Consider the following 23,795-nt stretch of genomic DNA (forward strand, 5'->3'; position numbering starts at 1 on the left):
GCTCTCCTCTGGACTCTTTCCAATTTATCCATATCTTTCCTAATGTCTGGTGCCTAGAATTGGACACAGCTCTCCAGCTGAGGCCTCACCAGTGCTGAATAGAGCAGGACAGTATCCTCTCATGTTTTACATCCAACATTCCAGTCAATACACCCTAGAACGATATTTGCCTTTGTCACAACTGTATCACATTAACACTCATTAAATTTGTGATCCATTATAACCCCCAGATCCTTTTCAGCCATACTACAGTTTAGCCATGCATCCCCTTTTGTAGTTCATTTGATTTCTTTATTTGTCTTTATTGAATTTTCTCTTGTTGATTTCACATCAATTCTCTAACTTGTCAAGATCACTTTGAATTCTAGTCCTGACCTCCAGAATTTTCAGAATGCTATGTAGACCTACCCTGAAGTACTGAGCACTTAGGCTGAAGTCAGCTCATTTACAAATTCAAACTACTCTTCCTAGCATTAAGATTTATTTAAATTACAATTGCATCAGGGGCACCAGTTGTAGATGAGCCTATTTTTCTGGGGACTGTACAAACAGCAAACATGTAGTGCCTTCCCTGGAGCTTACAAACTGCTGCACTGTTCACCCATCTCAGCTGATGGCACCTAGCAGCCTGATCCAAAGCCCACTGAATTTGATGGACACTCCCATTGGCTCAATATTTCTCTCCCCTGTCCCGCCTGGCAGTAATCTGGTGCGTCTCACTTCAGTCACTATCTTGAATATCTCTGCTCTATAATTGCACCTATGAGAGAAGGGGTTTCTGTTAATGTCTCTTCTTTACTGTGAACTTGTAAGAATTTCTGTTCATCAGCCAACCCAGATTCCATCTCCAGGGTCTCCTTTCCAAGATACTTGAATAGCTCCAAACCTCTTCCAGGCTGCTGCAGTCAGTCCCATCCAATGGGCTCTCAAATAGAAAAGTGGATCCTGGACTATCTTATACTGTACTCCTGTTTGTTGTTTCTGGGTTCATGGAGCAGTTTGGGATACACTGCAAGAAATGGTGGGAGTTTGACCCCTCTTCCTGTAATTTTTCTGGCCTCCAGCAGATATCCCATGATACCATACCAACATTTCCCTGAATGCAGTTTGCCTGGGGCACTACCACCTAATGCAATTAACTAACATCAATGCAACTTATGGCCGTGCGGAGCAGATGCATGGCTCAAGTATGGCGCCTCTTACAGCGGAACCACAATGGTATGAACATGCATAATTGGAGGGAGGGAGTGCATTGGTTTATTGCTAATCAATTTGGGTTACTCTGCTGGTACTTCCATGCATAGACAAACTCATAGTGATAGTTTTAGAGTTGTAGCTGTTTAGTCTGTATCAGCAAAAAAAAAAAAAAAAAAACGGAGTACTTGTGGCACCTTAGAGACTAAGTGGAGAAGTACTCCTTGGTTTTTTTTTTTCATAGTGAAAGTGTCTGTTTAAAAATTCTCCCATCACCTGTTTTATTTGCGCCCTTTTAATTTAATTTCATTTGGGCCATCATGAACTCAAGAAACCCAGGACTGGAAAGCATACACTACAAAGTAGTGGGGATTTCCCTATTCCAGCTTGCCCATATCTCTTGGTGGGGAGAAAGAGACGGGGAAAATGTATGTTCTCAGATACCTTGTTTAGTTGCTGCTGATCTGCAGAAGAGAAGGAATGTCTGCAGAGAGAGGAAAGATAATTAGATGTTACCATGTGGACAAAATTATTTCAAAGCAGCTCTGATTGCTTTTGGGTCCCTAGGTCAGGAGTGGTTGTTTCTATTTAATTAGAACTAGTTCTCAGAGCCTGAGAGAGAACGAACAATCTGGCTTTTTGCCTTTATCAGGTCTAGTGACTTGAATTTCAGCTGATAGTTTCTTGCCTCTAAACTCTCTTTTTGGTCACTTTCCTGATTGGCACTTGTGGTTTCTTTTCCCTTGCTGACTTACAAATGGCCTGATAGAGAGGGAAGGCCAGGGCACTAGCCTAGGACCCGAGACAGCCAGGTTCAATTCCCTGATCCACCACAAACTTCCCACGTGACCTTGAGCAGGTTACTTGGTCCCAGATCTTTAAAAGATATTTAGGCTCCTAATTTCTATTGAACTTAGCCTCTCAGTGTGTTACCTTCTCATCTGTAAAATGGATATGATAGCCCTGACTCACCGGGATATTGTGAAGAGAAATACACTAAAGCCCCTGCACTGCTTTGAGAGATACTGATAAGACATATTATATAAGAGCTGGGTGGTATTCTCATTGACAGGATTAGAATTCAAAATGATTTTGACAAAATGGAGAAATGGTCTCAAAACAATAGGATGAACTTCAATAAGTATTTTGCATTTTTCCTACTCTTAGGAAGGAATAATAAATTGTACAAAAACAAAATGGGAAATGATTGCCTAAGGAAAAGTACTGAAGAAAAGGATCTGGGGGTCATAGTGAATAACAGACTAAACATGAGCCAACAAAATAGTACTCCTGCTAATACATCCCAGAATGATCTTCACTTTTTTGCAAAACTCTTGTAAACAAGACACAAGAAGTAATTCTTCCACTCTACTCAGCACCAATAAGGCATCAACTGGAGTACTGTGTCCAGTTCTGGGCACCACGCTTTGGGGAAAGATGTGGATAAACTGGAAAAAGTTCAGAGGGGATCAACAAAAATTATTAAAGGTCTAGAAAACATGACCTATAAGAAAAGACTGAAAAAATTGGGCTTGTTTAGTCTGGAGAAGAGGAGACTGAGGACAGGGAGTGGGGAGAGAAGTGTTCAGGTACATAAAAGGTTGGTATAAAGAGGATGATGATAAATTTAGACAAACACTGGTCAGGGATTGTCTAAATAATACTTAATCCTGTCTCAGTGCAGGGGGCTGGGCTAGATGACCTGTTGAGGTCCCTTCCCAGTCCTACATTTCTATTATTATCCTAGCAGTGCTAAGGGACCTTGTTGTTTCTTTTTGGCCACCCTTTTCAGTGTTAACATAGCACTCTCCCACTTTGGGTGGTTGGAGTTAATGTACTGGCAGAGTTCCAAGTGAGGACACGGCCCAGTGGCTTGAATGAGAGCTGCATATGCATTGCTGTTTTTGTTTTATGGTGTCTTGAGGGGTTTATTCTTCCCTCGTTCCATGGTCATAAATCTCTTCTTTTTCTTTTCCTTTATGCTACTTTTCCTGGTGAGGGTTGCAGTGGCAGCATGGAGAGTAGACCAGACCTTCTTTTCCACTGCAACAGGTCCCAACTTCTCCTGGGGGATTCTCCAGCGCTCCCACACCAGCCGGGAGATATAATCCCTCCAGCATGTTCTGGGTCAGCCTCAGGGCCTACACCCAGTGGGACGTACACAGTAGAGTTCCAATGGAAGCCTCCAAGGGGGCATCCTTATCAGGTGCCCAAATCACCTCATCTGGCTCCTCTAGATCTGGAGGAGTAGTGGTTCTACTCTGAGGCCCTCCCAAAAACCCAAGCTCCTCACCCTATCTCAGTGAGTAAGCCCAGCCACCCTGCAGAGAAACCTCATTTCCACTACTTGTACCTGTTATCTTGTCCTTTCAGCTATTACCCAAAGTTCATGACCATAGGTGAGGATGGGGACGTAGAGTGACCTGTAAACTGAGAGCTTTGCCCAAGAACTCAGCTCCCGCTTCACCACCATGGATCGGTACAGTGCCCAGATCACTGCCACCATCACACCAATCCACCGGTTGATCTCATGCTCCTGCTTGCCATCACTCGTGAACAAGACCCCTAGATACTTGAACTCGTCCACTAAGGGCAGCTGCTCCCCCTCACCTGTAGAGGGCAGTCACCTTCCTTCCAGGAGAGGATCATGAACTCTGATTTGGAGGTGCTGATTCTCATACAAGCCACTTCACATTCAACAGCGAAACGTTCGAGTGCATGTCGGAGATCATAGTCTGAAGAAGCAAGAAGGACATCCTCATCTGCAAACAGCAGAGATGCCACCTCCAAGTCCCTGGATATACTGGATACACTCCATAGCTCGGCTGCGCCTTGATATCCTGTCCATGAAAATCATGAACAGGAGTGGGGACAAGACACACAATGCCCACCTTGAACAAACTCTACTTAATGCCAAGAATCCGAACGCAACTCTCACTCCGAGAATAGGGGGACCGGATAGCACACACAAGTGGCACCAGCATCTCATACTCCCGCAGTATGTCCCACAAGTCTTGGGAAATGTGGTCATATGCCTTCTCCAGGTCTACAAAACAAAGGGGGACCAGATTATCAAACTCTCATGACCCCTCAAGTATGTGCGAGAGAGCAAAGAGCTGTTCCGTTCCACAGCTGGGACGGAATCGACATTCTTCCTCCTGAATCTGAGGTTCAACTAACGGGCGTAATCTCCTTTCCAGCACCTGACATAGGCTTTGCTGGGGAGAATGAGGAGTGTGATTCTCCCTACAGTTGGAACACGCCCTTTTGGTCTCCTTTCTCACCTGGACTAGCGGTACTGGGACCTGTGCGTGGTGTCAGGCGAGCATCTGGTGGTTGGGCCACCCATGTAACCTGGCCAGGCCCAGCCTGAAAAGGTGATGTGGACCTATCTCTTGGGCTCATCACCTGCAAGGCAAAGGCTGAGGGTCAGGTGTGATGTTAGAATGGCAGCAGGAGGGATGGACCATGATGGACTAGCCCTCCGCAATGGAAACGACTCGTAAATCTCATTACTGCTAATGATAGTTGTGTGTGTTTACGGAGGCAGGAAGAGCTGGGAGCAGATGCCACCTGTGCTGGAGGTTAGTAGAGTTGCTCAGTGCTGCAGTGTCTCTCCTCTTTCAATCCCTCTCTGCCCTTCCATGCTCACAGAGACAGTACATCCTGGGCTTGTTCCTGAGAGGTGCCCGGAGCTTCCATTACCTTGTAGTGACCTTTTCTACCCTCAGGTGAACTGAGGAAAAACACAGGGGTAGGAGCAGTGGTTAAAGAAAGGATGGCAGAGACAGGAGAGGGAAGTCTCACTGCAGCAGCTGAGGGAATGGGAAGCATTACTTAATCAAGTCAAGGAGTTTTCTATGCTTTTAGCAGAGATAGGGTAGGGGCATTCTCTCCCACTTTAACTCCTAACTGATACTCTCCTATTCTCCAGCACGTAGCAAGTGTAACCCACATCAACACAGTGGTGCCAAGAACAATGGGGCCCTGATATCCACTTAACTAGCTCTTTTCATCAGTAGATCTCAAAGCACTTGATAATGACCTCCATTGTAATTATCCCCATATTGCATATGGGAGAAACTGAGGCACAGGGAGAAGGGATTTGCCCAAGATCACCTAGCAGACCAGTGGTAGACATGGAAATAAATCTTCTGAGTCATAATGTAGTGCTCTATCCCCTAAACCACTACTGAAATATGGATCATAATAATATGCTCATCTTGTTCACACCCTCTTCTTTCACCACTAAAATGCCCAAACAGTTTTGCTCTGCTTTAAAACTTCAAGAAGAAGACTTCATTTGGTAAGTAGGTAAGAGAAATATTTTTAACAGCTAAATAACTGAAGGTAGAATCTTTCCCGTTGCTTAAATTGATTTGAGAAGATAAATTTCAGGGGCCATTCTAAGAAACAGCACTACATCAGATGAGCTGGAAGGAACAGATATTCAAAAATGTTCTGCTGTCAATTACACAGCACAAATGGTCAGCGATCCATAAACAAGTACATTAAGACCACACTGACTAACAAGCATAGAAGTAACCTTTAATCTCAGCTGAGATACAGAGTTCACCAAACCTGTCCAGATGGAAATTTAAGGAGAGAGCCCAATTTTTTTCAGAAGCTATTTCTTCCCCCCCTCCCTGCCACCGATGTTTCAAGGTTAGGCAGACATAGTTAACACAAACCTTAGCATTTAAATGTGCTCCTGACAAAAGGAACACTGGTCCCCAACTCTTCACTAGAAAAGCGAGAAGAGCAGTGCTACCATAGTAACTGTTTTCAGACATAGCAATTATTTTCTCCCCACAACTAGTCTTGCGCTTAAAAGTATTTTTCATTTTCCTAAGGGAACGCAGATGAACGGAAAATGCACACCTAATAGCAGTGGATGAAGCCATGCAAAGGATTTTTTTTTCCAGCCCCATGTGGTCACAAATTATCCTTAATGGTGATACTTAATCTGCATTCGCTTAGCGTTTTGTCATGCAGGAAATAAATGTTGGAGAAGCAGCTTTCAGACCCTGCATCAATGTGTGGCGAGTTATGTGCCTTTGGCATAAATAGGTTTGTCAGCAGCTACATGATCTCTCGCTCTCTTTCACAGGCACGCTTTTTCCTTTGTTTCTTACTCGCCTCACTCTTCTGCTTGCTTTTCTTTCCAAATTAAAAAGAGAAACATCACAACATTAACAAGAAAGAGCTGTAATCGTGACTGCCCCATATCTTGTGGCTTGCTGCTCTGAATCAAATTGATAATATCCTGGCCAAATGACATTCTGAATGAATTTAATAGGTGCTAATAAGTCTTGGAAGTCTGATCTCCCAGCCATGTCAACCCTAGAAAAGGTTGGCAGGACAGCTATACCTACTAACCCTCCTCGTGTACATGCAGCTTGTACTGGCAGAAGAGTTGGCATAGCTGAAAGGGCCATGCACCCCCAACTTTGAAGTCAGCAGTGACTCTTAGCCAGCATTGTAAAACAGAAGAGTTTATTAGTCGTCTGGAACACAGCATAGAACAGTTCTGAGCACAGACAGTAGGAACATTCAGCAAAGCCCATCTTGGGAGGGATCCAGAGCCCTGACCCCCTTCCCCCTCCGAGTCCCAAAACAGGAGACTGACCAGCTTCCAGCAGCCCACCCTCAGGCACACGCAGTTGCCCTTCTCCATCCTTTGTCTCTTTCATGGGCGAACTGGTCAGCTTGCCTCCACCTCTCTCTTTGTTCTCTGACTCTTTTGGCTGGGTCTTGCCAGGATACAGAGTGTCCGGCCATTGTCTGGGCCCAGGCAGCAAGACAGCAGTCACACCTCCCTATAGGGGGTCTCTGCAATGATCACACACCCTTGTCCCACCACCTAGATACTTGTGCAATACATAGGGGAAACCAAGGCGCGCACACATTATTCATACAAAACATTAATACAATCCCCAGTTTGTCACAATAAGAACCTATTGGCCTTCGTATTTAAGTCATAAGTATATAGGTTGAAAAGAAGAGGCTTTAGACTGAATCCTTGTGGGATTACACAGACACCTAAATTGGCTGACTGTCTTCGGCTTGCAAGGTGAAGATCTGATTTTCTATCATTTCCATAATGAACAGCACCATGGATTTCCAAAGAATCACGTGTAACAACTTGATGTCAGCCCCACATGCCAGACAGTTGTCGTATGCTGCTGACAAACCCACCAGAATAGCACCAACTTTCTTGCCCTTCTCTATGGTATCTTCAATGTTTTGTGTTAGGTGGATGACTTAATCTTGGGTAAGCTGTCCTCATCTGAAGCCAGCCTGAACAAAGGCCAGTTGCAGTTCAAGAACCTCATTGATTTGCATCAGAACTGTGTATGTGACACAAATGAAAGAGATGAGGCAGTAGCTTTTAGGATCTTCCAGTAGATTTCCTGGTTTTGGAATGATACAACCTTTGTCATGCACAGATTTCTGAGATGCAGTTGTCCTGGAAACACTGGCTGAGGAACCAAAAACTCCCAGCTTTTGGGCCTATGTGAAGTAAGAACTCTATATGGATATAATCCAGGCCTGGGCCCTTTCCTAAACATTGTGGCCTGGCTAAGCTCTTTGAAAAAGAAGCCATCACACTTGAAGCTATCCTAGGAGCCTGCCACCTCTCTGTAACCTCAGTTGTGACCCTACGTCTGAAAGACTTACCCAAGTTCTGTGTCAAGCCATTAGTCACAATCAGCTAAGATGTTTTCTAACCTGACCTATTTCTCTAGGCCATGGTGAGACTCCTCAACACAACGTCTGGCCAAAGTGCTTTAAACTTGGCTTGGTGGGGTCCTGTGAAAGAGGAGATTTCATGCTCCATGTCCATTCAGGTCCCGATTCAGCAAAGCAATTAAGAATATGCTTCACATTAAGATCATCAGCAATCGCATCCTTTCTCTGCATAGTGTCTGAGCACAATACTTCATTTTCAGTGAAGCCAATAGGATTACTTACATGCTTCAAGTTAAGCATGTGCTGAAGGGACAGCTTTTCAAAGGTATTTAGGTGCCTAAAAATAGTTAGTCACCTAGTGAAATTTCCAAGAGTGCCTAGCAGGTTGCACACCGAACTTCCATTGATTTCAAGTCCCATCGGAGTTAGGCACCTAACCTGTGTAGGTGCATTTGAAAAGCCCACTAGGTGCACCTGCATTTTTTTTTTTTTAAAACATCCTTCGCATGTTGGTGCGCAAGGTGGAAAACGGTCTCTTCCATTCCTCTCATTTGCTGCTGCTTCCATTTGCTCTATGGAGTTGAAATCAACTATTCTGCCTTTCCTGCTAAGGGTTCTTAAGATTTTCTCTTGGGTGCCCTTGTTTCCTCACATCAGTTGGTTTCCACTTGACAGCTTCATTTGGGAAGTCTGTGTGTTGTCATCCAGAGCACATGTCCTAAATATCCAGAGCACCAGCGCGTCCTTCTGATTCTGATGGAAACAAGCTGTTAGTTCAGGGGTCGCAACCTATGGCACACGTGCCAAAAATGGCATGTGAGCCGATTTTAATGGCATGATGCTGCCAGCCGCTGGCCCCGCTTAGCCCGCGGCTGAGCCCAGGCCAGGACCCCAGCAGGCAGCAGCGAGCCATTAAAAATCCTGCCCACCCCAGCCCGCTCCTCTCCGCCCCCCGTGGGGGCAGGATGAAGAAGCTTGGTCCTGCCAGCTGCTGCTGCAGGGCTGGCAAGTTCCCCTTCCCCGGCTGTGCTGGGGTCCTGCCCCTCCTCCTCTCCCTCCCTGCTGCCGATCAGCTGATGGTCCTTGCGAGGGAGGGGGAGAAGCGGAACCACAGCGAGCTCCCTGCTCTGGGGAGGAGACAGAGACGAGGTGGGGGCAGGGCCTTGGGGAATGGGGATGGAATCAGGGCATATCCCCTCCATCCCCCTGCCGTGAGCCACTCTGGGCAGGGGGCTGGGGTCACCCCCTTGACCCTAGCCCACGCCCTCTGCCCTGACACACACACACACACACACACACACACACACACACACACACACACACACACACACACACTCCCAGTGCTCTGCCCTGACCCCGGCACCCCCCATGACCCCAACCTTGACTCCAGCCCCCCCCACCTGATGCCCTGACTCTTGCACCCCCCACATTCTCACCCCCACCCTGAGCACCAAATGGGAGCTACCCAGGTAAGCACTCCACACCCAAATATCTTGCCCCAACCCTGAGCCCCCTCCCTCATTCTAGCTCCTGGCCAGACCCTGCACCCCGATCCCCAGCCTGCTCCTTCACCGCCAGTCCTGTGCTCAGTGCACTCCCACCCTCAGCTCAGTGCAGAGAGAGAGAGAGAGAGAGAGAGGAAGAGAATGAGCTAGAACCAGGGAGTAGGTAGGTACCCACTCTATGGAGGCAGGGCCGGGATCCCAGACCGGCAGTGGGCTGGGCAGGGCTGGCAGCTGGGACTCTGGCTGGCAGGAGCCGGCGGACGGAACCCCAGACCAGCAGCAGGCTGAGCGGCAGAAGGCTGAGCCACTCAGCCCACTGCCGGTCTGGGGTCCTGGCCACCAGTCCCGCTCAGCCCGCTGCCTGTCTGGAGTTCTGGTTATTAGCCCCTTGCCAGCCAGGGTTCTGGCCGCAGGCCCCTCTCAGCCTGTTGCCGGCCTAGGTGAACGGAACCCCAGGCTGGCAGCAGGCTGAGCGGGCCAGTGGCGTACGGTCAGCATTTTAATTTAATTTTAAATGATGCTTCTTAAACATTTTGAAAACCTTATTTACTTTACATACAACAATAGTTTAGTTATATAATATATAGACTTATAGAGCGAGATTTTCTAAACATTAAAATGTATTACTGGCATGTGAACACTTAAATTAAAGTGATTAAATGAAGACTCAGCACACCACTTCTGAAAGGTTGCTGACCCTTGTGTTAGTTGGTGATTTCTCAAATCTCTTCGTTGATGATGAAGCCTTTCCAACTGATGCCCAGAATCCTTTTTAGATATATTTTTTTTAAGGCACCCAGTTTTCTGTCTAACATTTTAGTAGATCTCCAGTGCTTGCAGTTGTATGTTAGCACCAACATTGCATTTTAATTGAAAATTCTCAGTTTTGTTCTGGTGTTTTGTCTTTTGATTTCCATATGGTGCTGAATTTAGTAAATGCTGAGGATGCCTTTCCAATCATAGAACTCATTTCCTTCTTGCAGTTTCTTTTGGCCAAAATGGTGCTGCCCCAGTGGATGAACAGTTCTGCTTGCTTGAGATTTTTGCCTTCTAATGTGATGTTGCTGCTTGATCTCTGGGTTTCAAGGACGTTAGTTATGCTAAAAGAAACTTTGAGTCCTACTTGGCCTCTTATTTTTGCCATATTGTCTTCCTTTTGTTTGTAACTTTTTTGTGGGTATCGCTCAGTGGTGAAATATCATCAGGAAAGTCTAGATTTCATAGGCATTGCCCCTCTCTACCCAAGCTCATTGTTTGTGTTGCTAATACATTATCTAGTCCATGGCGATGCCAAACAGTGGAGATAAAATTTAGCCCTGTTTTGTACTAATGTCCACAGTGCACCACTCTATTGTCTGGCTTTTCATCCTTACAAAGCACTTTACATCACCTTAATGATGTTGATGACTCTAGCTGGGATTCCATAGCACTGAAGAATATTCCACAATGTATGTCTGTGTAGGCTGTCAAATGTCTCTTGAAAATGACATTAATGAAGAGTGGTGCTTGCCATTCTATACATTCTTTGGTGATGGTCCTTAGTGTGAATATCTGATCTACACAGGCTTTCTTAAACCAGAATCCAGCCTGTTGCACCTAAATGCCTTTGAAAGTCTGATTCTAAGTGCTTTAGTAAATCAGGGTCTCTGTCACTTGGCCCTTCTGCTATAACTATGGTTAAGGGTTTCCATTAGTGCAGGAGGCTAGTTTAGGCAGTGCTAGAGTGAGAGACAGGTCCTTACCTTACAGACAGGTAAGGAGACAAGGTCCTTGTAAAACATGTGATTTTTGTGCAATGGAAAAGCAACCTGCTGTCAGTAACCTCATTGTTCCCTCTCTTTTCACAATCTTCCTTTAGCTTCCAGTGGATCCACCTTAGCAGCATCTCCCAGCATTGGCAGTTGCAGTTCTAAGAGCCACATTCTTGGTGGAGCAAAGAAACCCCATAAAGAAATTCCCCCCCCTTTTTTTGTTCTTGAATTAGGATAGAGGGAAAACAGGAGTGCTCCATCTCCCTTCTCTATCCTAGTCATTAATCTGTTTTTTCCTCATGGCCCTTCTTCATCTCCTCTAATACAAATGTCTCACTCTTTTCACTTTCTCTCAATATGAGTATTTCCAGGGCCCTTTCCCACTGCAGGCCAGAGTGTGGGCCTGTGTCACCAAAGAGTTCCCTTTGTCTAAGCCATATCCACAGCCCCCAGTCACCTCTCCTTCTCCATAAGAAATGATGGTGCTGACGGTGTCTTCTAGGAGCCCTTTGTCCATGACAGACACTGGACGTTTAACAGAGCTGTGTGGAAAAAGTTTCACAGAGCAAACCCAAGAACTTTGACATTTTTACACACACACAAAAAAGCAGGGTAATATCCATTATCTCCTCAAAACAAACAAAAAAATTGATGTTTGTGCTTTGTTTTCTCGCTTCTTGGAATACTTTAAACAGGAGCCCCATATCAATGAGTTCATTAAAGAGCCTGGAAAAAGCAGCCACGCAATGTGCCTGTGGAGCTTTTTAAGCAATGCCTGCACTCACAAACCATGGGGAAAGAGGAGCTCTAGTGCTCACAACAACAAAGCTCTGGTCAATGTAGTGCCTAGGTTGATGTAGTTGGGGCGATGTGGTGTCTGTGACAACGCTACATTACTTACTGCACCTGTTGGCTGACAGCCCCAGGGCGGGGGCACCAGTTGAGAGCCCGGTGCAGGGCTGACAGCTCTGGCTTTGACCCTGGTGTGGGTCTTTCCACCACACTGCCCCACTTAAGTCGGTGCAAGTGCTCCTGGTGAGGACATGCACCATTGGCAGAAGGAGGGTAGGGTGGACATGAAAAACCTTATTAAATACTGTGGTGGCTGGCCCTTGACCTAACTTAGGTTCACGTAGGCCTTGCGATGCTGAGTGCAGCAACACCTATATCCCTTTAAAAATCTGTGCCTTTATACCCCATCTGTCATCAGAAGATAATGACATTCTGTTTTCCCCATAGCTTTGGGGTAGGGACTCTCTCTTGCTATATGTATGCATAGCATCTAGCACAATGGAGCCCTTATCTCGGTTGGGGCCTTTCTACCATGATATAAATATTATTAATCCACCTGGAACCTCAGGATATCCCAAACCCTGCTTGTATAATGAGAAGCAGATATCTAAGCTATGGCATTCCTAATACACACCTCACTGTAGTATATAGATGCCAGATGTATTCTTTGCTCATCTCACATCTCAGCCCTATTTAGTAATTTCATGCCTTGAGACCAAATCAAGGCCTTCCATTGGTCAGATGACCTTTCAGTTGATCCACAGACTGAGTCAGAGCTGCAGCTGTGTGGAAATGAAAAATTCCTCCAAAAATACACGGATTCAGTGGCAAAAGGAGAAATTTTGCAGAAGAAAAATGTTGGCAAACGCTGTGAAATAATTTGGCTTTGCCAAGACATTGAGGCAAAGCAAAACCCAGAAGCCCATCAAAGATAACACTGAAAGGCAAGAGGACATAAGATTTTTGATTTCCTAGGTTGGGTTGCTCAAAGAGCTTCATTTTTTGGTATTATATTTCCATTGCTCCTCTAACTGGGTCTGACACTTTTTTTTTTTTTTTTTCTCCTCAGCTCATGAAATTCCATGGAAAGAACAAAACATTTGCTTGATTTGAGCAGGCACAGACAAAAGAATAGAGCTCTGCCTTTGTTCATGTAATTTACCAAAGTGAAAGTTATCATTCTGCAATGAGTCTTGCTGCAACCTACTGCCGGAGCTGACTGTACAGTGATGAGGAGCCAGATGTGCAAACTGGGGCACCTATGTTAGATGCCCAGTGCCACATATGATATGTCAAATTAGCACTCACCTTCATCAAATTGGAATAGCTAGCAGCCAGCTGCCAACGTGAGTGTCCCAACTGCCAACCTCAATGCCTGGGCTTCAGAAATTAAAACCTATGTGTACAAGCTTAAGGTAAAAAGTTCTAGGAATTCTCCCTCATGAAACTCATAGCATTTAAGGGTGGAACTTTCACAGTGCCCTAACTCTGTTCGCTTAGGGACTGTTTTTCAAAGGATATGGAGCAATCTGCAAATCTTTGTGCATACCAGTCTGCCATTGACAGCAGGGTGTGTGGGCAGAAAGGTCACAAAATCAGCTTTCTATGGCACTTGTCTGGTGCTATTCCTGTAGTATCTGAGCACCTGATAATCTTTAATGTATTTACCACCATAACACCCATTGGAGGCAGGGCATTGTGATTAGTCCAATTTTACAGATGGGAAGCTGAAGCAAGGAGAGGTTAAGTGACTTGTCCAAGGTGACACAGGAATTCTCATAGAGCAGGGCATTGAACCTACATCTCCCACTAACTGAGGTAGCACCCTTTTTGGTGGGTCATGTGGCCTCTCTGTGTTATATCAGATGGTACCACAGAGGATTATGTTACAGTGAGCTGTCATTCCCAGGAGCAACACTTCCAAGGGGAGTACCTTGTTTGATGATAGTCAAGAAGGTGTAAGGGTTAGAACAGGTTAAAAGGCCTATCAAAGATATCCCATAAACATATGGAGGCAGATCTTCAAAAGATCTCAGGGCTAGATTTTCAAGTACCCAGCACTCATTCACTATCTGAGCAGAAAAGAGGGCTCCACACCCAATGTGTTGCATTCTTCTGAAAATCTAGCCTGTTAATTAAGGTTCTAAAAGAGCTGAGCTCTTTGGAAACTTGGCTATGCTTGTACAGGCTGAGCAAGCTTGCAGATTCTGCCTTCCATTCTATGCTCTATCCCATGTCAAGGCAGGTTGGGGTAGCTGCCTTGATTTTTCCCAGAAGGTACTGGGATTCAATACAGGATTTGGGCAGCGGACCAATCAGAGCACCCACATTCACAATGTTAGCATAAGTCTCACAATATTTGGTGGTGTTCTTAAAGCCCCAGCTCCTGAAGTCAGGTGATATGGGGAGAATTTTTTGGCTTTCTTTTAAAGAAATAAGTAAGTCTCTTGCTCTCATGATTGTGGAGAAAAGCTTGAAAATATGAAGTGAGTGAATCCAAAAGGCTTAGAAACCTGAAGGCAAATAAAAAGAGGCCAATGTCTGATATTTTTTTAATTTCATTATTTTTAAACCAATCTTGTATTTTTATTTTGTTGTTGTTTTTGAATTCTGACTCATGAATTTTGATTGCCTGGAGGTGGCAATGCTGAAATATACCCAGAGGCCCATTTCCATTACTAGCTTGAGCTAGCCAGAAGTGGTGACTGGCTAGCTGGGCTGCATGGGATCCCTTGGGTGACAAGGCCTAGAGAGAGGCACCACTGAAGCTGGCTATAAGATCCCTGCTCCTGTCACATGTGAGAGAAGGAAGTGCTGAGCTGGACCTTCCGGACAATAGCCAGGACCCAAGAATGGCCATACTGGGTCAGACCAAAGGTCCATCCAGCCCAGTATCCTGTCTACTGACAGTGGCCAATGCCAGGTGCCCCAGTGGGAGTGAACCTAACAGGTAATGATCTAGTGATCTCTCTCCTGCCATCCATCTCCATCCTCTGACAAACAGAAGCTAGAGACAGCATTCCTTACCCATCCTGGCTAATAGCCATTAATGGACTTAACCTCCATGAATTTATCCAGTTCTCTTTTAAGGCCCGTGAGGCAAGGAGTTCCACAGATTGACTGTGCACTGAGTGAAGAAGAACTTCCTTTTATTTGTTTTAAACCTGCCACCCATTAATTTCATTTGGTGGCCCCTAGTTCTTATACTATGGGAACAAGTAAATAACTTTTCCTTATTCACTTTACTCATGATTTTATAGACCTCTATCGTATTCCCCCCTTAATCTCCTCTTTTCCAAGATGAAAAGTCCTAGCCTCTTTAATCTCTCCTCGTTTGGGACCCGTTCCAAACCCCTAATCATTTTAGTTGCCCTTTTCTGAACCTTTTCTAATGCCAGTATATCTTTTTTGAGATGAGGGGACCACATCTGTATGCAGTATTCAGGATGTGGGTATACCATGGATTTATATAAGGGCAATAAGATATTCTCTGTCTTATTCTCTATCCCTTTTTTAATGATTCCTAACATCCCATTTGCTTTTTTTGACTGCCGCTGCATACTGTGTGGACGTCTTCAGAGAACTATCCACGATGACGCCAAGATCTTTCTCCTGGTAAGTTGTAGCTAAATTAGCCCCCATCATATTGTATGTATAGTTGGGGTTATTTTTTCTAATGTGCATTTCTTTACATTTATCCACATTAAATTTCATTTGCCATTTTGTTGCCCAATCACTTAGTTTTGTGAGATCTTTCTGGAGTTCTTCACAGTCTGCTTTGGTCTTAACTATCTTGAGCAGTTTAGTATCATCTGCAAACTTTGCCACCTCACTGTTTACCCCTTTCTCCAGATCATTTATGAATAAGTTGAATAGGATTGGTCCTAGGACTGACCCTTGGGGAACATCACTAGTTACCCCTCTCCATTCTGAAAATTTACCATTTATTCCTACCCTTTGTTCCCTGTCTTTTAACCAGTTCTCAATCCATGAAAGGATCTTTCCTCTTATCCCATGACAACTTAATTTACGTAAGAGCCTTTGGTGAGGGACCTTGTCAAAGGCTTTCTGTTAAATCGAAGTACACTATGTCCACTGGATCCTCCTTGTCCACATGTTTGTTGACCCCCTCAAAGAACTCTAATAGATTAGTAAGACACGATCTCCCTTTACAGAAACCATGTTGACTTTTGCCCAACAATTTGTTCTTCTATGTGTTTGACAATTTTATTATTTACTATTGTCTCAACTAATTTGCCCGATACTGATGTTAGACTTACCAGTCTGTAATTTCCAGGATCACCTCTAGAGCCCTTCTTAAATATTGGCATTACATTAGCTACCTTCCAGTCACTGGGTACAGTAGCTGATTTAAAGGACAGGTTACAAACCATAGTTAATAGTTCTGCAATTTCACATTTGAGTTCTTTCAGAACTCTTGGGTGAATGCCATCTGGTCCTGGTGACTTGTTACTCTTAAGTTTATCAATTAATTCCAAAACCACCTCTAGTGACACTTCAATCTGTGGCAATTCCTCAGATTTGTCACCTACAAATGACTGCTCAGGTTTGGGAATCTCCCTAACATCCTCAGCTATGAAGACTGAACAAAGAATTAATTTAATTACTCCGCAATGACTTTATCATCTTTAAGTGCTCCTTTTGTATCTTGATCGTTCAGGGGCCCCACTGGTTGTTTAGCAGGCTTCCTGATGTACTTAAACATTTTGTTATTACCGTTTGAGTTTTTGGCTAGCTGTTCTTCAAACTCCTTTTTGGCTTTTCTTACTACATTTTTACATTTAATTTGGCAGTATTTATGTCAATGTTTATGCCAAGGAGCGAGGCCACTGTCCTAAAGGATTGTAGGTAGATTTTTCACCCAGTGCGATAGGTAGGCTCCGTGGCTGGGCTGTTCTTCAGGCAGCCAGGCTTGTCATCTTACATGGCTGACTCTCCCTGCTCCCTGGTTGCAAAGAGTGCCAGCTCTGAGCGCCGGCTGCCTGGGCCCATGGGACATTGCAGGGAGTTTTCAGTCATCCATTTAACTAGCCCTTGTCGGGGAGAAGCTGGAGAACAAGAGGCAGGTGCCCACACAACTCTTGGGTGTGGTGCTATGCCCCCCTCTAGTGACCACTTAGAGATTAATGAGTCTGCTACAGCCTTAGCTAAGCATGGGGCTTTTAGTTCATGCAGTAGAGGCTTGTGCATTTAGCTCCAGAGGTCCCAGGTTTGATTCCTCCTGCTGACGACTGAGGTCTGTCGGCATTACACTGGTAGGGCACAGAGAGGCAGAAGCCAACTCTGCAGCATCTCAGGAAATGACAGTTTCCACAATTAGAGAACCACAGGGTGCTGATCCTGTGGATTGCATTAGCACTGGGAGGCCTCTGCCACAATAAAGGCCCCATTGTGCTACATGCTGTACAAATACAGAGCCAGTTCCTTCCTTCCCCAAGTTGCTTACACTCTGAATGGCCAACAGAAGCATTTTTATTATCCCCATTTCACAGACTGGGGACTAAGGTGCAGAGAGATTTAATGACTTGTCACCCACATCTACTATCCTTGATCTTTTAAGAGAAAGGCCTACTTAGACCCATGAGGCCAAAGAAAAAGAAAGTACAGTACAGTACACAGAGACAATGAGCAGGTAATGCTGGTATAGTACTAGTAGCTTAGCTCACTTTGGTTTGTGGACACAGGCCCTAGGCCTCATCCTTTGTTAACATATCCATTTCCAGCCACTTCTTCTGCAGTATTGACCCCCTAGTCTTCAATCAGTCCTTATAATGGCATAACGCCTGTTGCCGCTTGTGGAGGTTTTGCCGGAGGAAGTACCAAGAGCATTAGCATTTGGCCGACTATTTTTTTGAAGTTCTCAATGAAATGGAAATTAGTCCTATCCTGCCCGAAAAGCAAGATGTCTGTAAAAGCTCCAACAAAGCAGGTGTCAATTTTGCTGCTCCCGCCAATACTAATGTTACTTACAATCTATTATTCTACACTGAGCAAACTAATGCTGTGCTAAACACCCATTTCAGGGGCCAGTAAAGCTTGCCACATGCATAGGTGGAAGTGAGAGAGAGAGCGTGTGTGATTGTGTGGTTTCAGAGTGGGATTTACAGCCCATGAATTAGCCAGTCGCAAACTGTATCAGTGTTTCACATTATCACCTCATCAGCTCCTGATTAACCCACACCACAATTTTGTGCTTCAAACCAAAAATAGTCAGTGCACTTTATTTTTCCACTGCATTCTTTTTAAAGTACCTGTCCACATGGAGAATTGCACAGGTTCAATGTAAGACATTATTTTAAACTGGCCTAATTAAACCAAAAGGAGTACTTGTGGCACCTTAGAGACTAACAAATTTATTTGAGCATAAGCTTCCGTGAGCTACAGCTCACTTCATCGGATGCATTTGGTGGAAAACACAGTGGGGAGATATATATATATATATATATATATTACACACACACAGAGAACATGAAACAATGGGTTTTATCATACACACTGTAAGGAGAGTGATCACTTAAGATGAGCCATCAGCAGCGGGGGGGGGGGGGGGGGGAGGAGGAAAACCTTTCATGGTGACAAGCAAGGTAGGTTATTTCCAGCAGTTAACAAGAACATCCGAGGAACAGTGGGGGAGAAATAACATGGGGAAATAGTTTTACTTTGTGTAATGACTCATCCACTCCCAGTCTCCATTCAAGCCCAAGTTAACTGCATCCAGTTTGCAAATCAACCCCAATTCAGCAGTCTCCCGTTAGAGTCTGTTCTTGAAGTTTTCCCGTTGAAGGATAGCCACCCCCAGGTCTGCAATCAAGCGACCAGAGAGACTGAAGCGCTCTCTGACTGGTCCTCGAATGCCATAATTCCTGACATCCGATTTGTGTCCATTTATTCTTCTACGTAGAGACCGACCCGCCTGACCAATGTACATGGCAGAGGGGCATTGCTGGCACATGACGGCATAATCACATTGGCAGATGCGCAGGTGAACGAGCCCCCAATAGCGCAGCCGATATGATCAGGCCCCACGCTGGTGTCCCCTGAACAGACACGTGGACAGAGCCGGCAACGGGCTTTGCCGCAAGGATAGGTGTCGTCGTGTGCCAGCAATGCCCCTCTGCCATGTGCATTGGTCAGGCTGGTCGGTCTCTACGTAGAAGAATAAATGGACACAAATCGGATGTCAGGAATTATGGCATTCGAGGACCAGTCGGAGAGCGCTTCAGTCTCTCTGGTCGCTCGATTGCAGACCTGGGGGTGGCTATCCTTCACCGGGAAAACTTCAAGAACAGACTCCAATGGGAGACTGCTGAATTGGGGTTGATTTGCAAACTGGATGCAGTTAACTTGGGCTTGAGTGGAGACTGGGAGTGGATGAGTCATTACACAAAGTAAAACTATTTCCCCATGTTTTCTCCCCCACCCCCCACTGTTTGTTCCTCGGATGTTCTTGTTAACTGCTGGAAATAGCCTACCTTGCTTGTCACCATGAAAGGTTTTCCTTCTTCCCCCCTCTGCCCCCCGCTGCTGGTGATGGCTCATCTTAAGTGATCACTTTCCTTACAGTGTGTATGATAAAACCCATTGTTTCATGTTCTCTGTGTGTATATATAAATCTCCCCACTGTATTTTCCACCAAATGCATCTGATGAAGTGAGCTGTAGCTCACGAAAGCTTATGCTCAAATACATTTGTTAGTCTCTAAGGTGCCACAAGTACTCCTTTTCTTTTTGCGAATACAGACTAAAACAGCTGCTACTCTGAAACCTAATTAAACCAGTGCAGGAAGCTGTGTGAATTCTCTTATTTCAGTTTAAACCAAGTGAACGCAGTTCAGCTGAAGTCAGTTAAATGCAGTGCTGGCTCACAAACACAAGATGAATTATGAACTATTGGGAAAGGCATCATGGGAGTTTTCAAGCTTGAACCAAGTCTCAGAATTTCAGTTCATTCCAGTAGCTAACCCGTAATGCACTGAGAAAAATCCGAGAAGGCAAAGCCTAGCAACAACTGTTGCATCCTGGGATGTCAGCACAGAAGGCCGTGTGCTTATTTTGAAAACGAGCAGTGCTGTGTGGGCACTATGATTCATGGGGGAAGGGCACTTGAGCCAGTTTAGGCAAAGCGATGTGGATACACTCTTTTGGTTTAGTTATACTTTTCTAAGTATAGTGAGAAAACCTAGCCCCAAAAGAATTGCCTATGTCAGGAACCACACGTCAACTGAGCTAAGCATGTGCATGCAGTGCTTTGTACTAGTCTATAACTAGGGGTATGGCTACACTGGAATCATAGGTGTGATTGGAGCTTGTGTAGCCGTACCTGAACTAGCTTTAGAGTAGCTACCATGCATACCAGAGCAGTGAGGCTGCAGCAGTACAGAATTCAGCTGTATGAGTCCACCAAGAAACTTGGGTAATTACTTTGGGGGTAAGCTATGTGGAAGCCTGTGCTGCCATGACTTCCCTGCCCTGGTACGCCTGCTAGCTAAATTAAAGGTATGTCTACTCAAGCTGCAATCACACCCCATGATGGCAGGATTGATGCACCATATGTCCATTGGAAACCCTTTAAATTAAACCAATGATAGATGAGGGCTAAGGAGGGGATGTATGCATTCCCCAGGGCTGGATGCCAGAACAGAAATGAGGAAAGACATTGTGCAGCAATCGCTCTGGTGATTTGGTTTCATTGTTGCCTTCTGTCCTTGGCTTTGTTCCACTGACTTGAAGCCTTAGCAACCCCCCTTTCCTTCCCATTTTCTCCAAGCAAGATTTGCCTGAGAGACTTAGCTGTGGAATCTATCATCACTTCTGTCACAGGGAGATGCAACAAATCCTCTGTTGCTTGGGGAATTATCACTCAGTGTTACTGCTTACACGCCCCGTGATAAATGGCCTGCTATGTTCCAATGGACACAGATATAGCCACTGCACCTTACTTACAAGATAATACGGGGGCAGCTGTGTAGGAGCAGAGCTGGATCCTGTTATCAGGATCAAAACGCAACCTGAGTGATACTGATCAGCCACTGGCTGATTTATCATTACCCGGAGGAAATGAATCCTGCAGCACATTCTGACACATTTCCTCCTCGGAGTGACCTGATGCAGCACAATGAGCTGAGCAGAGCTCACATCACAAAACAGGGAGCTATGCCAGTGGAAGGAGTCTCAGTCCCAGACAGCTGGGGTCACTTGACCCAGCACCAGCCCTGTAAGCAAACCACTGTCCCTTTGCAGGGAAGCAATAGGCACATTGCTTAAGCATCCCCTGGCCTGTCCAGTCCCTATTCCACTGGGCACTCCCAGAATTCACAGATCTGCTACTCCCAAAGGAATAGTAAACCCCAGCTTAGCAGTTTGACCTCAGATCACTGATCCACTCAACTCATAGCCTTTAGATATGGTTATAGAGAAAAGAAGCATATGTTTATTAAACAAAGAACAGAGATTCAGATAATAGCAAGTAGAAGTAATGGAAACAAAAGGTTATATATAAAATAAAAGCCTAACATGCATACTAGAGCTTAGATTTAATTGACAAGATATTTTCATGTCTAACTAAATATTGCTCACCCAAAGAGACTTACGGGTTAGCTATGACCTTCCATTCATGAGGCAAACACTGACAGCTTGCTCTTAGGTGAAGAAGACTCTTTGCAACCCCAGATATATCAAAATAGACCTTTGTTCTTTATTCATAAACCAGGCACCCTTCTTCTGTGTGTGCCTTCCTGTAGATTTTATCATCTCTTATTGATTATGAAGTCTTGATTAGCTTGTTTCTCCATATGAAAATAGACTGACATTATGAGACACACAATACACACTGAGCAGATAGAGATTAATGTCTCTTACGCCTCCCTCCCGCCCACCACCTGAACAGAACCTTGTCTAAGGCCTGTCATCTGCTGATGACCTTTTACTTCAAGTCTTTAAGAACACAAATTCTAGTATAGATGCTTCATGATGATGATGACCAGTGGGCTACTGGCTCTTGGTACTCCTTACATACCACCATTTGACCCAGGGAAGACCTGTAAAACTCTGTTGGGTCACAGAGGCCATGTCAGAATCTCTGCTTCCTGGGGTGATCATGCCTGGGAGAAGCAGAAAAGATTGGGGCCCAGGTGAGGCAGTTGCAGAACCCCTACCACCAGTGGGGATCAAGCCCAGAAGAGGCCATTTTAGAATTGCTGTTGATGTCCATTGCCCTGGAATTCATGTCAGAGGAATGAGCAGTGTAAGAGGGGCCATAACAAGAGCCACCTATATTTCCTTGCTCTCTGCCAGGCAGTAGCTAGGATCCCAGCAGAGACAGCGTGCTCAGTCCTGCCATGTAGTGCTGCAGCAAGGCCTTTGGCTTATCAGTGAGTTGTATTAGTGCCCTCCTAAGCAAAGATCCACCTTCATCTGCCTCGCAAAACCAGGAGAGAACCAGCACAAGTGCACCAAAATCTAGCAATGATTAATCTCTAGGCAGGAGCTGACACTTTCAGGTATGCTTAAATACATCTAAACATTCCAAAATCTATGGATGATGACAGCATAGCAAGGATAACGGAGGGCTAGAAGTAGAAGGATTCACTTTCTGTTTGAATCCCACCCACCCTTTTTGCTGAGTCGCTTTCAGTTTAATTTTAAGTAGTTTAAATTGGATGGTGATATCATCCCCAGTTCTAATTGAAAAGTAATTGTTCCCCAGCCTGCAAGGGAATTGTTCTGTAATGTGCAATGTGATGTGTCTGCTCTGAGCAGCAGGTGCTGCCCTGTTTAATATTGACATTTTTTTCCCATTTGACAATCCCCTTGATGTTCAAAGCAAATGAGTCAAGGCTTAGCCTGGAGGAGTGCTGAGGTTGCATTCTGGTATCTGAAAGCCTTTTTACAGTACCAAGTGATCTGTCTTTGGGTTTGTCTAAATTAGAGGTATTTGCACTAGTGTGACTACATCAATGCAGTAGTATTAGTGCACATCGCCCTAATGTAGTCCCACTGGTCTAGTGCAAAATGGGGCTTGCACTAATGGAATTTACCATTTTATGCCAATGCTGCAGATCTCAAATGAAGTGCTATCTGAAACCTGCAGGTAGGGTGGGTGAAAGGGAGCAAAAGCCCAGTCCAGTGACCTCACAGTTGCTACAGGCATCAGAAAAGTACCCACATTGTAGTTCCATAGTGAATAACATTTCATGCTTATCAAGTGCCCTGCATATACAAAGCACAATGCAGAGAGAACCCAACAAGCAGTAGGATAGTGCACAGATGGACCCTAACCACAATTGAAAACACAATCCCCTTTCCATGCCATGCTGACATGCATTCAAAGTGTCCCTTGTAACCCATGTCATCCTTTCTTTATGGCCCCAGTCAATTCCCTGGCAGCTCTGATTTAAATAAAACAAGGAGTCTGTAGTAGATCCAGGAATTGAACACAGACCTTCAGGGGTCTCATCCACTGTCTTAGCTGCAGGACAGTTGCTTATTCCTAATTTAAAGATAAGGAAGCTGAAACATAGGGCAGTTACATGACTTGCTCAAGGCCATGTATCAAATGAGATTCAGCGCTGGGATTAGAACCAAAAATTTCTTTTCCAGCTCTCTGCTTAGCCATTAGACCATGGCTCCACAGGTCCAGTGCTCTCACACAGCTCTGGAACAGTCCTTGGGAAGACCCCCTGAGTGTATCAACCCCCTTAGGGTCATACTCTCGCTGAGGTAAGCCCCTGGGCTTCACTGCCTCCAGGGACCAAACCTTCAACACCCCTGCTTCATGCCATGAGCTCCCTGCAGCAAGTCCACTTGAATTGGACACCTGAAGGAGACTTACACACCCAAAG

Source organism: Dermochelys coriacea, chromosome 11 (assembly GCF_009764565.3).
Source record: "Dermochelys coriacea isolate rDerCor1 chromosome 11, rDerCor1.pri.v4, whole genome shotgun sequence".
Taxonomy (NCBI): Eukaryota; Metazoa; Chordata; order Testudines; family Dermochelyidae; genus Dermochelys; species Dermochelys coriacea.